Genomic DNA, 16,680 nt, shown 5'->3' on the forward strand with positions numbered 1-16,680 from the left:
AAATGCAATGAAAGACATCAAAGAAATTTGTCATCCTTTACCGAAAGAAGATTCCACTCTCATTAATTACAATTAACATCTATATAACACCTTACTCCAATAGAATTTTTAACAATTCAAATACCAGAATTGAACTACCATACTTTTTAGCTTATATATCAATCACCAAAGTATTCAGTGGCATTAATAAACACACAACATAATGTCAGGTATTAAAGAGAAAAAGTGCCCTGGTACATTTCTAATGGAGTTTTTTTCTGATCAAAACATTATAGAATTTATGACAGGAATAAAACTAAGAAGTTAATGAGGAAGAAAGAGCTGAGAATTATTTGGTAAAAGCACTACTAAAGGACTTCCCTGGTGGTGCAGTGGTTAAGAATCCACCTGCCAATGCAGGGGCCATGGGTTCGAGCCCTGGTCCATATATATACATATATGAACACTGGGGTGCACGTATCTTTCTCAATTACTGTTTTCCTTTCCTTTGCATATATACCAGGAGTGGAATTGCTGGATCTTATGGTAGTCCTACTTTTAGTTTTTTGAGGAACGTCCATACTTTTTTCCACAGTGGCTGCACCAGTTTACATTTCCACCAACAACGTACAAGGGTTCCCTTTTCTCCATATGCCCACCAACATTTATTATTTGTGTTCGTTTTGATGATAGCACTCTGACAGGTGTGAGGTGATAACTAGTTGTGGTTTCAATTCACATTTTTCTGATGATTAGCAATGTTGAGCAACTTTTATGAGCCTATTGGCCATCTGAATGTCTTCTTTGGAAAAATGTTTATTCAAGTCTTCTGCCCATTTTTGTAATCCAGTTGTTTGTCTATTTGATATTGAGTTGTACGAACTGTTTATATAGTTTGAAAATTAATCCCTTACTGATCATATCATTTGCAAATATTTTCTCTCATTCAGTAGGTTGTCTTTTCATTTTGTAAATAGTTTCCTTTGCTGTGCAAAAGGCTTTAACTTTAATTAGGTCCCATTTGTTTATTTTTGCTTTTATATCTTTTGCCGTAGGAGGCAGAACCAAACAAAAATGCTATAATTTATTTCAAAGAGTGTTTTGCCTATGTTTTCTTCTAGGAGTTTTAATAATATGTATGTGTATGGTTAAGAGTGGGACTTATGAAGGAAGATTAAAGGATGACTTACTGTAGAGGTAAGGTCTCTATCATAGTTTAATAACAACCTCATACTTGGTGTATGAACACTTTATATATTTAAATCTTCAAAATTTATTTTACAGTACCAAAAACTTTATTTTGAATGCAACCTTGATAGGATTATACATGGACAGGGAGAAATGCAATGCATTGCTTCCTAAGAAAGCTAGTGGTTAGTTAAATATACTTATATTACCTGAACTTTTATGCCAGCAATTATTTATTTAAAAAATTTATATTCTTGCTGTATTATACATTTAAAGAGTCATAAATATTGAACCTTAAAAATTGTTCATATCCTTTCAAGTTAATACAGGAATGTAATCTTCCTTCTTACTTGTGGTCTTTGTAGTTGTTTTTATTAATTTAGCTAAGAAAATTTTTTTAAACACTAAGGTAAACACCACATAAAATGTTCATTTATATGCTTTTATAATTGTAAAAAGTAAAAACATTTATTTCTGATCTGATTTTTATGATTTCTTTCCTTCTGCTAACTGGGTTTTTTTTGTTCTTCTTTCTCTAATTGCTTTAGGTGCAAGGTTAGGTTGCTTATTCGAGATGTTTCCTGTTTCTTCAGGTAGGATTGTATTGCTATAAACTTCCCTCTTAGAACTACTTTTGCTGCATCCCATAGATTTTGGGTCGTTGTGTCTCCACTGTCATTTGTTTCTAGGTATTTTTTGATTTCCTCTTTGATTTCTTCAGTGATCACTCCGATATTAAGTAGTGTATTGTTTAGCCTCCATGTGTTTGTATTTTTTACAGATCTTTTCTTGTAATTGATATCTAGTCTCATAGCATTGTGGTCGGAAAAGATACTTGATATGATTTCAATTTTCTTAAATTTACCAAGGCTTGACTTGTAACCCAAGATATGATCTATCCTGGAGAATGTTCCATGAGCACTTGAGAAAAATGTGTATTCTGTTGTTTTTGGATGGAATGTCCTATAAATATCAATTAAGTCCATCTTGTTTAATGTATCATTTAAAGCTTGTGTTTCCTTATTTATTTTCATTTTGGATGATCTGTCCATTGGTGAAAGTGGCGTGTTAAAATCCCCAACTATGAATGTGTTGCTGTCGATTTCCCCTTTTATGGCTGTCAGTATTTGCCTTATGCATTGAGGTGCTCCTATTTTGAAATTAAAGATGATACAAATAGATGGAGAGATATACCATGTTCTTTGACTGGAAGAATCAACAATGTGAAAATAACTCTACTACCCAAAGCAATCTACAGATTCAATGCAATCCCTGTCAAACTACTACTAGCATTTTTCACAGACCTAGAACAAAAAATTTCACAATTTGTATGGAAACACAAAAGACCCCAAATAGCCAAAGCAACCTTGAGAACGAAAAACAGAGCTGAAGGAATCAGGCTCCCTGACTTCAGACTATACTACAAAGCTACAGGAATCAAGACAGTATGGTACTGGCACAAAAACAGAAAGATAGATCAATGGAACAGGATAGAAAGCCCAGAGATAAACCCACGCACATATGGTCACCTTATCTTTGATAAAGGAGGCAGGAATGTATAGTGGAGAAAGGACAGCCTCTTCAATAAGTGGTGCTGGGAAAACTGGACAGGTACATGTAAAAGTATGAGATTAGATCACTCCCTAACACCATACACAAAAATAAGCTCAAAATGGATTAAAGACCTAAATGTAAGGCCAGAAACTATCAAACTCTTAGAGGAAAACATAAGCAGAACACTCTATGATATAAATCACAGCAAGATCCTTTTTGACCCACCTCCTAGAGAAATGGAAATAAAAACAAAAATAAACAAATGGGACCTAATGAAACTTAAAAGCTTTTGCACAGAAAAGGAAACCATAAACATGACCAAAAGACAACCCTCAGAATGGGAGAAAATATTTGCAAATGAAGCAACTGACAAAGGATTAATCTCCAAAATTTATAAGCAGCTCATGCAGCTCAACAACAAAAAAACAAACAACCCAATGCAAAAATGGGCAGAAGACCTAAATAGACATTTCTCCAAAGAAGATATACAGACTGCTAACAAACACATGAAAGAATGCTCAACTTCATTAATCATTAGAGAAATGCAAATCAAAACTACAATGAGATATCACCTCACACCAGTCAGAATGGCCATCATCAAAAAATCTAGAAACAATAAATGCTGGAGAGGGTGTGGAGAAAAGGGAACCCTCTTGTACTGCTGGTGGGAATGTAAATTGATACAGCCACTGTGGAGAACAGTATGGAGGTTCCTTAAAAAACTACAAATAGAACTACCATATGACCCAGCAATCCCACTACTGGGCATATACCCTGAGAAAACCATAATTCAAAAAGAGTCATGTACTAAAATGTTCATTGCAGCTCTATTTACAATAGCCCGGAGATGGAAACAACCTAAGTGTCCATCATCAGATGAATGGATAAAGAAGATGTGGCACATATATACAATGGAATATTACTCAGCCATAAAAAGAAACGAAATTGAGCTATTTGTAATGAGGTGGATAGACCTAGAGTCTGTCATACAGAGTGAAGTAAGTCAGAAAGAGAAAGACAAATACCGTATGCTAACACATATATATGGAGTCTAAGAAAAAAAATGTCATGAAGAACCTAGGGGTAAGACAGGAATAAAGACACAGACCTACTAGAGAATGGACTTGAGGATATGGGGAGGGGGAAGGGTAAGCTGTGACAAAGCGAGAGAGAGGCATGGACATATATACACTACCAAACGTAAGGTAGATAGCTAGTGGGAAGCAGCTGCATAGCACAGGGAGATCAGCTCGGTGCTTTGTGTCCGCCTGGAGGGGTGGGATAGGGAGGGTGGGAGGGAGGGAGACGCAAGAGGGAAGAGATATGGGAACATATGTATATGTATATCTGATTCACTTTGTTATAAAGCAGAAACTAACACACCATTGTAAAGCAATTATACTCCAATAATTATAATTATACTCCAACATTGTAAAGCAATTATACTCCAGATGTAAAAAAAAAACTGTCAAATAAAAGAATAAATAAATTAAATAATTTATTAAATTATTAATAAATTAATTAAAATATATTAATTAATTAAAAAATAAAGGATATCAACTTAAAATTAAAAATAATAGTGATAAAAACATTAATTTCAGGAAAAAATAAAAATAAAAGAATAAAAGTCCACATGTCAAAAATAAAGAAAGAAAGAAAGAAAAATAGTCTAAGGGCCCCCAAATCTGTAATTTGTAGAAAAAAGGATATTAGATAACCATGGTTAATAACATTCATAAAGGGCATGGAAAATATGGGAAAATGTTCTCTTTACAATGCTAAGTTAAAAGATGTAAACAAAAAATACAAAATTATGTATAACTAGTTTTAAAATTGGTTATAACTAGTTATTAACACTGTGCATGAGAAAGATAAAAAGAAATAAAAATGTTTTATTTCTGTTGCATTGTTAATGACCTTTCAAATTATTTTTTTCTTTTCCAAATGTTAAATAATATCTATGTATTACTTTTGTATTTGGAAATAATGTATGTTTTTAAATATATCATTTGTGCCCTCCTTATTTTCACTTAGTATCATTTAGGTTGTTTTTAGACACCAGAATGAGAGGATAGGCATACTTCAAAGTGCAAATGTAACCCAAGGAGTTACATTTGAACCCATCACTAGGCCAAAATAAAACATTATTATAATAACAAAATTAGTATTAACAGATGGTATTTATTGACTGCCTACTATGAACTACACACCATAAATAAGTGTTTTATATATTTTAAAAGGCTCATATAATTTACACAATAGATAGCTGATGTAGGTCAACCATTATTCTCATTTTCTGTGACTCAGTTTCCTCATCTATAAAACTGAGATAATAATGGTACTACCTCATAAGACTGATGTATTAAATGAATCCATGTACGTACAAATACTCAGAAAAGTGCCTGGACACCTGGTGAATGCCCTGCAACTGTTCTCTATCATCATCATCACCATCAATATCGGCAATCATTGAACAACTGATGAAGCTGAGATTTACAGAGGTTAAGTAACTTTCTCAAATTTTGGTCCCTTTAACCACAGAGCCTAAGCCCTTAAACTCAATGATAAAAGCAGTAAATAAATAAACTTTCAATTATAATGAAAAGACAGCTGCTTGTAAAACTGAGTGTCTTTAAAATAAAAATTCTCTGAATATTAAGCTTACTTTCCAACTGGTGTCCTGGCACCAGGAGCTCTGAGACCTTAGATGAGTTACTTAAATTTCTAAAACCTGAGTTTCTCTTTTCAAAAACTGACGTTGAAAAAAGAACGCAAAATAACAACAGCCAAGATTTTTTGAACTGTTATTGTTACAGTTAATGTTACTGTTTTTATCGTGGTGAAAATATCATTAATGAAGTCTTTGATTAGCATCTAATTGTCACAGTACTGTACTCAATATTTTGTAAAAGCATAGTTCAAGCTTATAGATCTTGGCACACGGTGAGTGTTCAATTAATATTTAATTAATTAATATATCAGGCAGCTTTAGATTTACAAAGTGCATTAACTGATTATTCAATTGACCATCATAACAAAACATGAGTAGAGAAAGGGCAGATATAGCCTTCTGACATCTTGCAAATGAGGATCCGTGTATTCAGAAAGGTTCAATGAACCGTCCAAGGTCATCCCAAAGTGGGAAATCAAATATGGTCTCTGGATTAATTCCAAGATTAATGCTCTTTCCACTGATCTCAAAACCAATTCTTCGATGCGCTACCTGGATCAAAAGTCAAGTTTTCCATATTCAAATTCAGTCACTTCAGCATGAGTTTCTGCTCTTCTTCAGGAATGGGTAAGTCTTATTTCAGTTGCCTTTCATCAGAAATTTGTACAATTTCTGAAAGTATACTCATGGCCACTTTATTGTATATTAAAAGCTTGAGAGCTTATTTTTCTTCTTCATGTTTCTAAACGATATTCTTTTTTTCTACTGATGGAACAAATGTTACACTCTCCCCAGCCTCTTGAAACCTTCTAATCAGATGCAATAATTTGCCCAAAGGCACGTAATAGACTCTGAGGCTAGAAGAGAAATTTCCTGACAAGTAAACCCAAATCACTATTCCCTATAGTCATAAAGTAACACAGCCTCCTTCAAGGAAGGCGTTTTTCAAGTAAGTGAAACCAATTCAGTACAATCATTAATTCTACTGATTACTCAAAAGAACTTGAAACATTTTAGAAGAGTTTAAGACTCAGAAAAGACTCAGAGAAGAGGGAGAGGTTTGAGAATTTCAAGAAAGAAGCAGATACCAAGTAACATCAAAACCAGAGATAGGTTTGAGATTATGAATAATTTCAACCAAAGAATGTTAAGTTTGTACCAAGAAAAATGTAGTATGATTAAAAGGGAGAAAAAGTGTTTTAAGTTTTCCTAGGGTTCCACATAAATAATTAGGTAATTTTCAGAAGTCTAAAATTCAAAAAAAGAAATTATCTCAATTTTGTTAAACAAGCCAGAGAATGTCTTAATTACTAGTGACAATGTATTTTATAATTTATTGTTTGAGGTTGCCTGCTATATCCATTAGTGAGGGAGATTAAAATCTTTCCTTTTCATAAAAAAAATATTTTATTGGCACCTAAATCAGGCTTCCTATCTTGAATGGAACAGAAACTTCATACTAGTCCAGGGGGCATTAAACAGTATAAACAAAAGCATAACTAGGTCACCTGTAACGCTTCACATGGCTCCCCTCAATTCCAGAATATTAAGCACAAGGCAAGTATAAAACCATATTGTGTTAAACAAAAGGATGACACACTGCTTCTTTCTTTTTCTTATCGTTTTTTTCTTCCAACAGAGATATCCATCGCTATTCACCTTAGTCATGTAAACATCCTGCTTCTAGGAGCACATATCTCACTTGTATTATTTGGTAAGGACTGGTAAGTGGAGATTGTTTTGAGAAAAAAATCTTTAAACTCTCTATAATTTTCCAAATTACACTTAATAAAGACTTCTTTCTTTCAGTCTAGTTGCTTAATACAGTCATCCCTTGCCATACAGGTGTCACTTTATGGGTTCCTGCTTACACATAACGCTATTCTTTCTATAAAGGTACATTTTATATTAGTACGAGACCAGGGCTTGGTATGCATATGAGAAAAGCCATGTGCTGACAAGTGCTTCCATCTTACTTTTTTCATAGTGTGTACAACAGAGTCTAGCACATAACATATTCCCAATAAATGTTTAAACTAATGAGTAAATTAATTTACTTGTTGTAGCATCACATGGACCTCAAGTCCTATTAGGTATGCTTTTATATACTACATAGTTGTATTGAAACATACTGCACTTTGTCAAAAGTCTATAATATATTTTGTGTAAAATTTTCTCTCAAATCATCAAAAATGTTGCTACCAGTTTTCAATTATTTTTATAATTTCATGCAATTCAGCAAATGAAAGTACTTCCAAACCGCCAAATAATTTGGAATTTTCTCATTTTATTAGTTATCAATAACAGTTTACTGTTATCAATTATATATAAATATAAATTTATGTAATTAATATTGCCAGCTTGATTCTTCAGCATATATTTTTTAATAAAACCTAAAGTTTCAACATTAAATGTAAGGAAAATTAATTATTGTTTATATTCTCACGCTGAACAAAAAGTGAGAATTAATTATGCTCATGTAATAAGGGATGAGTGTACTAACTTGGGAACTGAAAACAATCAAATTAAATTTCATTACAAATAATATAGCCAGATAGCTTGTTTAATTTTTTTCAGTGTCCTGATATAGTTTTTCCTCTCTTTTCTCAATTTACTTCAATAAAACATATTATCAGCTTCATTTTCAATTTAAAATTTTTCAAATTCCATGAAATTGAAATTAAACTAACACGATACTTCAATATGTCTTACTTATATATTTCTCCAGCTTCTCTAAGGGATAAAAAGCCACCATATGACAATGCAATAATACAGTTTTCCTTAATAAAAAATGGCCCTCTACTCTCATAAAGGAGAATCAAGGCTTGAAATCCTAACCCACATCTGGTGAAAAGCAGATATAGAACTTTGGAAAAGAAGTTATATAACCAAAGAAATATGAAGAAGGTTTATGAAGAAATTGTCAAAGACACAAATACTTGTTTTTAGAGTCCTTGAGAAAAGGACCAAAGACATACCCTTTTTACTCTATTTATCTTCTATCTACTTTTCATTGTAGCTATGGGTAGGGCCGACTTTCAGATAATATTAATAATAATACACTAATGATAGCATAAACATCTATACCTTGATACCACTTCATAGATTATAAAAAACAGATAATTTCTGATAACACATTAAATAATTGATGAATAAGTTATTATTACTGTCATTGTTATATCTGAGCTATAATGATGTGTAAGAGAGCATCAGTTTTGTTTTCAAACTAGTATAGCTATTAAATATAGACTGGTTTATTTCCAAGGTCCATATTATATCCTTTTGTCTTTAAACTCAAGCCTATGGAATGCCTCAATGTGCTACAACTTTGCTTGCATTAACAAAGTTGCAGTTACTGACTAGTGAAGGGGCTGGAGCATGTCCAATTTGAAATTTACAAAGAAGTTATATAACCATTGGGCAAAATTATTTTTTTACTACAAAAGATATTCATGCTTTTTATAAAAGTGACAATTCAGAAGTGCTTAAAGTACAGCACTAATTTTCCATCTTCAACCTCCTGTTTCCACACCCCCTTCCCCTCCTGACACACACTGAAGATTATGGTGTTAACAGTCTAGCAGCTCTGGGACTTTCCAGACCTTGTTCATTTTACTACACCATAATGCATCTCAGCAGTTGGAGGAGAGGTGGTGGGATCTAGTTATAATTGTTCCAAAGCACTAAGCATCCTATGTTGTAATATATGATTACAGACTCAATTTTCAAAAGGAAAATTGGGAAGAATCTAAAACTCACTACGTTTACTGGTCACTTTCCTGGCTAATTTTGCATTTCATTCAATAATCAATTTTAAATAAGCAAAGCCAAACTGAAACATTACTGATGGGTTTTTCTTCATGTCCAAGATAAGGCAAGGCGAGTCCGTGGCAGGCTAATTTAGAAGGTACTTATTGAACACTTTGTGCCAAACTTAACAATAACTGCTTTCTATTTACTTTTTACAACTGTCTTATGGGGCAGGTATTATTATCTCAGTTTAATAATGATGAAATTATATTAACTTACTTGTGCAAAGTCCCTCTAACTAGCAAGGATATTAATGAGGATTTTCATTCAAACCTGCCTGTGTTTATACTACTACTTAAAGTGATTCCAAAGGGTTAAGAAACTAAATTCCTGAGATGTCCATGTCTTTGCAACAAACTGAATTTAAGGTCATGACTCCACTGTAGCTTGCCTATTTTATGAAACAACTTTTACTTCTAAAAGCGCTGTCTCACGTCTTACCTCACTTTATTTTACTAATGGTATTTGGCCTGATCTTCACGTTCTAAAGAGACCTTAAATTTAGACTTGACTATATTATCAAATGAAAAGACATATAATCATTAAAAACTCAGAACACTGAAATAAGACTGTTACTTTATATGTAAAGTATATATAAAGTTACTTTATATGTACTTGTGCTTTATTACACACCACATCACATGGTGCATCATGACTTATTCTATATAACCAAGGAATCACCTTATAAATAGCATAACTACATCACATTGTATTTTAATGTGTTTATGTGTATGCATGTGTTGGAGGGGGTTAGATGTGCTAATGTGTTATATATAAACTTTTAATACCAAAATTATATAATACCTTTCGGCATTTATTTCTTAATATACTGGATTGGGATACTCAAACAATAAAATGTTCCTATGCTTGTCTTGATCTCTGATAAAAACTAGGGCTGAGAACTTGCCTTCAACCTCCTGTACTAGAGTCCTCGACACTGTCCTATATTGACGCTTAGGCCATTTATCATTAACCATATATGAATTATTTTTATTTTGCTCAAAGTCTCTACCATTTCCCACCATGGATACTTTGGAATTCTTGCTTGTTCTTAATAACAAGGCTTAAGATCCACCCATCTAGGAGAGACAAACCAAATGACATTGTCACAGAAGCATAAACCTTTGTATGTGACTTGCATTTCTCTAAAAAATAAAAAAATTGACAATGTTAAAGAGAAAAGTAGAGTAAGTTGCTTTTAAGCTTATTTTTTAGCTGTAAGACATAGTAAGAAAAACACTGTAAATGGTAACTGTAGTACACATATGGCTATATGCAACTAAAATAAAAATTTACAGAGCAATATCTACTCATACTATCATGTAATATACTGATATTTATATTCTCCTCTATCCTATTTTATTCTACTGTATACTAACTGCTGGTCTCAGGCCACTAAATTGGTTTCACAATTAATTCATGGGTTGTGATGTAATTTTTGAAGCAACACTGACTAGATATTCTCTCATTTTAAAAGATCCTTTGTGTATGTGTGAAAAATGATGCATAAAATGCATACCTGGGGCACGATCTCTGGGTTTAAAGTCCTCTGAGATAAACATATCTGACTATCATATCTCTTGCCAAAAAGTATCCTCAATTCAACATTTGGTTAAATTAAGAAGTCTTTCTGGAGTATTTGCAAATGTGCCAAGATGAGATTTTATAACTCCTAGTTCTGACGAATTCCAAAGAAGTTTTTTATACATAAGGCTACAGCATTTAACAATATGTCTTCCTGCTCTTAAAAACTTGGTACCATACGGCTTCCTCCCATAATTGGCATCTGAAGGACGGATTGTGGCGTCTGCAATGGAGATGAGAATAGAAACAACCTACAGTCTGTACTCATCAACAGGCTCACAAAAAGGTCTTCTATGAGGTTTACTTGTTGCCACATGCCTCCTCCTTAATTTATTTTCTTTTTACTGTAATTAAATCTTTCCATGGGAACAAGGAATGGTGTTGCTTTCAAAGCCAGATAAAAAGACACATGAAATATGCTCAAAAGATATTCTCAGAAGGGAAACGAATAGTGTCTTCTTATTTCCTATGGAGGGAAGAGAATCAATAGATGTGCATTCTACTTCTCCTTGAAGCCACAACTACCCCAGTACACAGGAAGGGAGTTTGGACTTTTAATTAAAAAGAGTTGGCCTTGGGTTCAATTTTTGCTCTGTCGCTAAGTAGCTACAGTATTATGCGAAAAAAATCACTTTCTCTTTCCATACCTGTTCTCTAACTTAAAAAATGGTAACTTTATCAGACTGTGTTATGGGATAAATGAATCAAGTAGAAAATTAATGACATATAGTATAAACGACCATGTTTTAACACACAGAATAATAGAATCTCAATTAAACAACATTTGGTTGTCAGGAAAGGGAGTTACCAAAAGGACAAATAATCCAACTCCCTCATCTCCCAGCTGAGGTTTAAATTCATTTTTCCAGATCCCCTCCACGTGGTTATGTATACCAGGCTTGTGCACAGGAGTTACCAAGAATTTAACTCACTACCTCCTAAGAGAGGCAATTCTTTCACTGAATGTGGAAACAAAATTTTGGACAGGAATCTTGAGTTGTGAGACCCAACTTTGTTAACAATCATGTACAAGTAAGGCCAAATTACTTGTCCATACTGTTTCCTCAAATGTAAGATAAAGGAGTTATTAAATGCTTACCTAAGACACTTCACACTGTTAACACAGTGTTAACATTCTATAGAGCTAACAGTAGTTTTTGTGTCTGAATTATCATCATGACCATCTGAAAAGTCATCTCAACTCTCAACACTATTCAACCCCTGAAGAAACAAAATGAAATCCCCTTAAAAAGTACTCAGTAGTGCCCATACTGACATTTCTCATCTTTCCAAACTAAATTGTTATCTTGATATAATCACAGTTAGTAGAAAAGGTGTGATAGAAAAAGTGCGTTCCCACTTTTTAGAAGGTAAACTAAACACATAGACTATGAATCACATTCAAGGTCTTTCATCCAAAACTTGTTATCAACTTTTTAAATAATTGATGGAAAAACCGTATCATAACCTGAAAGTTAGACGATATTTTAATGATGTCACATTACTAGTACCACTTACTGGTACATTTTTCCCCCAGAGCATCACTGAGATGTTTTTTTGGCTAGAAAAAATTAGCATTCCTTTATCATTAGGTGGAAGTAACAAATTCAAGAACCAGTGCAAACACAAAAGGGAGTTGGGTGTGAAAAGCATTTTACAATTAATCAAGGGAGGCATTTTGGCATCTCATTTTTATAAAGAGGCAAAACTGTGAAAAATTACAAGTGCCTGCTACAGATACACAAGCTATATATTCATTAAGTGTGAGCTGGATACTACTTTAACACAAATACACTCATTCACCAAATAGTCTTTGAGCCCCTACTATGTGCTGGGCACTCTGACAGGCCCTGGGCAGGTACAGTGGAGTTTCAACTAAAGCCAGCAAAAACTGTGAAGTGTGAAAATCCTGTACGTCATCCATAAAGCACAGTATGTATGGTTTGTGCCAACTGGTAATTCCTTTCCTCAATGAAACTGAGCTGTATCAAGAGGAAGCATGTAATAATGGAATATATGCAAGTGTCTGACTACTTAAAGCATCCAAACTTTCAGGAAGTTATCAAACCTCTAGCTTTGAACCAGAAGTATGGGTAAAGCATTTTAAATGTCCTTTCTTGCCCACAGCAATTATTCCATTGAAATCTCAATAATATTAATGCACGTTAATACATTTATCTTGTTTTGATTTTGAAGTTTAAACATTGTCGTAGTATCCTATTTGGGAGGGGCAGTTCAAGTTTAGTCATTGGGATGAAAACGCTTATCCTGGACTCTACCTTGAAGGTATTTATTATTGCACATGAATTTGTGGTTAGGTAGGTAATGTTTATAGTTTCAGTTAGGATATATTGTATGATTGAAATTGACTGTGGGTCAGGAAGGCAACCGTGTGGCTCTTCACTGGGTGCTCTCACATAGTTGAGGTCAAGTGGCCTAAGACGGCCTCATCTGGAAAACCTGGCAGCACTCATCCTTCACAAGGTGATGACAGGGTTCTAAGACAGATAGACTAGGAAAAAAGTCTTCATTTCCACCAAGTTCTATTGACCAAAGCAGTCACATGGCTAGTGCCGCATGAGAGTGGAAGGGAACTATTAAGTTACAAAGCAAAGGGGTCATCAATGAAAATCATCAGAGCCAAAGCAATGGATCTGCCACACCCCTAAACAGGCAAGCACCATAGACTCTGTACTGTCATGGGCACATGTACCAAGTTTTCCCAATGTATGGAGGCAAAGGACCCCTTAAATTTTCTTAGAGCAGAGACAGTGGCAACTGGACTGTCTCCTTTACAAAGAATACAGTTTTTTCTTCTCAGTTACTGCACGCTCCTTTCACAGCTGCAGAGCTAGAGTGGTTTGTATTTTTTTCTTTTTTTGTTTTCATACATTTAATCTCCTTGCCTTGAAGGCCTGGACAATATGTGTGCCTAATATAACAAGCCACCATAAATATATAGTCCTGTAGCCTACGGAAAAACATAAACCAAGGAAATGCAAGTGGAGGAGATTAACCTTGAAGCTGAAACCCAAGGCTTCTTGTGCTTGTGCTCTCCTCTGAAATTCTGCGATGCCACACACGTTCTCAAAGGAACATCTTGTGTTAGCTGCCAAGAGGACTGAGAGACAAAGTACTGCACGTTTAGGTATAATGTAAATGGGCAACGTGGGGGAACAAAAAGCTTTTTTGAAAATAAGACAATGTCTTTTTATAGACCTCAATGCCTGTGTGAAAGCATTTGGAAATTTCCATACTCTTCAAGAAAGAAGAATATCAACTGAGTGAAAAAAGGTAATTATACAGACATGGGCGTAAGTTTGAGATACTCAGGTAGGATGATCTAGGGCTAAAGAGAACTGTCCCAATCCAGCCATAGAAAGAGGCTCAGGTGAGAACTGGTATTGTCATTTCATGGGAAGTCCCGCAGGGGCTTCCTGAAGGGCCAGACAACAGAAACCCAGGCATCACCTTGGGGACTTCCACAGTACCCAGCAGAGCTGTACCTTGTTACTCAAGCACTTTTCTGATCCTGGAGGTAAATTTTACCTTGTAAAACTTCCTACTCCACTGCTCCTATGCCGATAAATTTTAAGACAAAATACCATGTAACCTCACTAGCCACTTACTCGCTGAGGATCCAAGCAATATAAATACCCTTTGATTAAACCACATAAAACAATAAACCAAAAAGCATTTCTTCCAGTCTTCAATGTTTGTATTCAAAGTTTGTTCTCTCCTAAATTCTGGTGGTACCTTCCAAATATTTTGCCCAAATTTGTCAACAAAATTTCTATTGGCCTATTTTTGAAAAAATAATTAAATTTGCCTGAATTTGGCAATAAGTTTTTACTGACTTTTCTTGCCCACAAATAGAATATTTTCTCTTAATTATTATGTTGCAATAGGTAGTCTATGCTTGTAATACACAACTTCAAATGTTTGCATGTAGAAATTATATAAAAGAAAGTCTCTTCCATTCCACCCTATTCCTTAACTCCTTAGAATTCCTACCCAGAAGGAGCAACTGTTATCAGTTTTGCTCTTCTCTGAGAACAATTCTATGAATATTCAATCAAATGATTTTTACAAACTCCATTTTATACAAATAACATACCATTTACATAGAACTGTGCTTTGCTTTTTTCACTTAAAATGATCTTGGAGATCATTATGATCTCATTACCTACAGAGTGTCTCATAAATTTTAATAGCTACCTAATAATATACTTTACGGATGCATTATAATTTATTTTATTGTATCACTCAGTAAAGGGATATAATTAGGTTGGAAAAAACATTAAATTAGTAAGAGTCAAAGGTCATGATGATGAGTTTCTCTTTAAACACAATCTTGGATTAGCATCTCCTACAGACTGATCAAGGCCTACTCTTCTGAAGCTAGATGGAAGTTCCTAATGAAATTTATGATTGATCTGAGGTAAACCAAACATAGCTTCATCCTTGGTCTCTTGCAAACATGTTTTTTTACTTTCTCACCTTCTCATATTTCCTCATGCCCTTTACTGGAAACCCATGCCTTCTTAATTTTCACCAGTTGTCAGTATTCTTCCTATTAAAATTCCACTGTCAAATTCATTTCCTTCTCTAAGACTTCCAGCATGGCCTCCATCACCATAGAGCAGGATGTGATTTTTTTCTCCTTCAATTTACTTGAGAAACATTTGTAACTCCGTGTCATCTTGAATTATGGTTATGGAAGTATTAGTGCGTGCTCCATCTCCTTTGCCAGACTGCTTGCCCATTGAGGGTGGTAATGTACAAAACATAGGGCTGTCCTTCACAGGACTATTAGAGCCTTTTGTATATTTTGACTTAATAAATATGTGCTGCATAAATATATATCCTCTGGGTGTGATTCTATTGGATTCTGCTGAATTAGAATAGGGCACTGAATTAGCAGTTAGTAGCTGTGAGCCCTCCTTCTGCCTCTGAAGTTGCTATCAGGTAGTTATTGGATGAAGTATATAGACTCTTAAAACATTCGTATTTTAAAAATGGAATAAAATATCTGGACTATCTAGATCACTGCTTGTTGTGAGAATCAAATGAAATAGTGGTTTTATAAGAAAACTCTCAGCATTAGGAAAAAAAATCAAAGGTCTCCTAGTCCAATGACCTATCCATTGATCAAAATCTCTATATATCAACATCTTTGTACGTAAACCATAAACTTATGTATGAAAATTTCCAGAGGCATAGAAGTATCAATCCAGTATAGAAGGCCATTTTATGTTTGTGCAGCTCTGAATATTGTTAAGAGTGGCCATACAGTGAAATCCATGTTATGTCACTTGATAATGAAAAGTTTGCTATATCTAATTGGTGACAGGCTCCCAATCTCTGAAGTAGTCTTACTCTGGTCATTTCATTAATTTCCCAATAACTCAATCCCACTTTTACAAGATTAGATTGTTTGGAACACAGTGACAGTGTTATTACAGAATTTTAAAATCTCAACTGAGATTTGAACCTCACGAACATTCAAATCTCAGCTCTTTCACTTAATTCTTGACATTAGGCATGTGGCTTACATTTTCTATGCTTCAGTTCCCTCATTTGTAAAGTGGGGATCAAAACGTAATCTATCTCATAGGTTTGTTTGTTTGAGTACTATCAATAAATATCTTTATAGAATATATATATGAAAAAAACCTTTTCATAGTGCCTCAGTAGTTGATAGCTATAATTAACTTTCAATGTTATTCTCCGGTCTATTGATCCAACAGAAATGACTTTGTATAATGTAACAATGTGTCCATATTGGCTATATTGGATGAAATATACTTACACAAGAGATTAAATGATCTGAATATATTATTATTTGATTTTATTTTAAGAAATAAAAAATTTTTAAAAACAGAAAAAAATTC

At 34.0% G+C, this 16,680-nt stretch overlaps 1 protein-coding gene across 6 annotated transcripts in view; it reads right to left on the reverse strand.

Annotated features, from left to right (window-relative positions):
* GRM5 (glutamate metabotropic receptor 5) overlaps positions 1-16,680 on the reverse strand; it is a 549,516-nt gene that overhangs the window by 514,233 nt on the left and 18,603 nt on the right. The gene's annotated exons all lie outside the window — the stretch shown is intronic.

Source organism: Globicephala melas, chromosome 8, assembly GCF_963455315.2.
Source record: "Globicephala melas chromosome 8, mGloMel1.2, whole genome shotgun sequence".
NCBI classification, from domain to species: Eukaryota; Metazoa; Chordata; class Mammalia; order Artiodactyla; family Delphinidae; genus Globicephala; species Globicephala melas.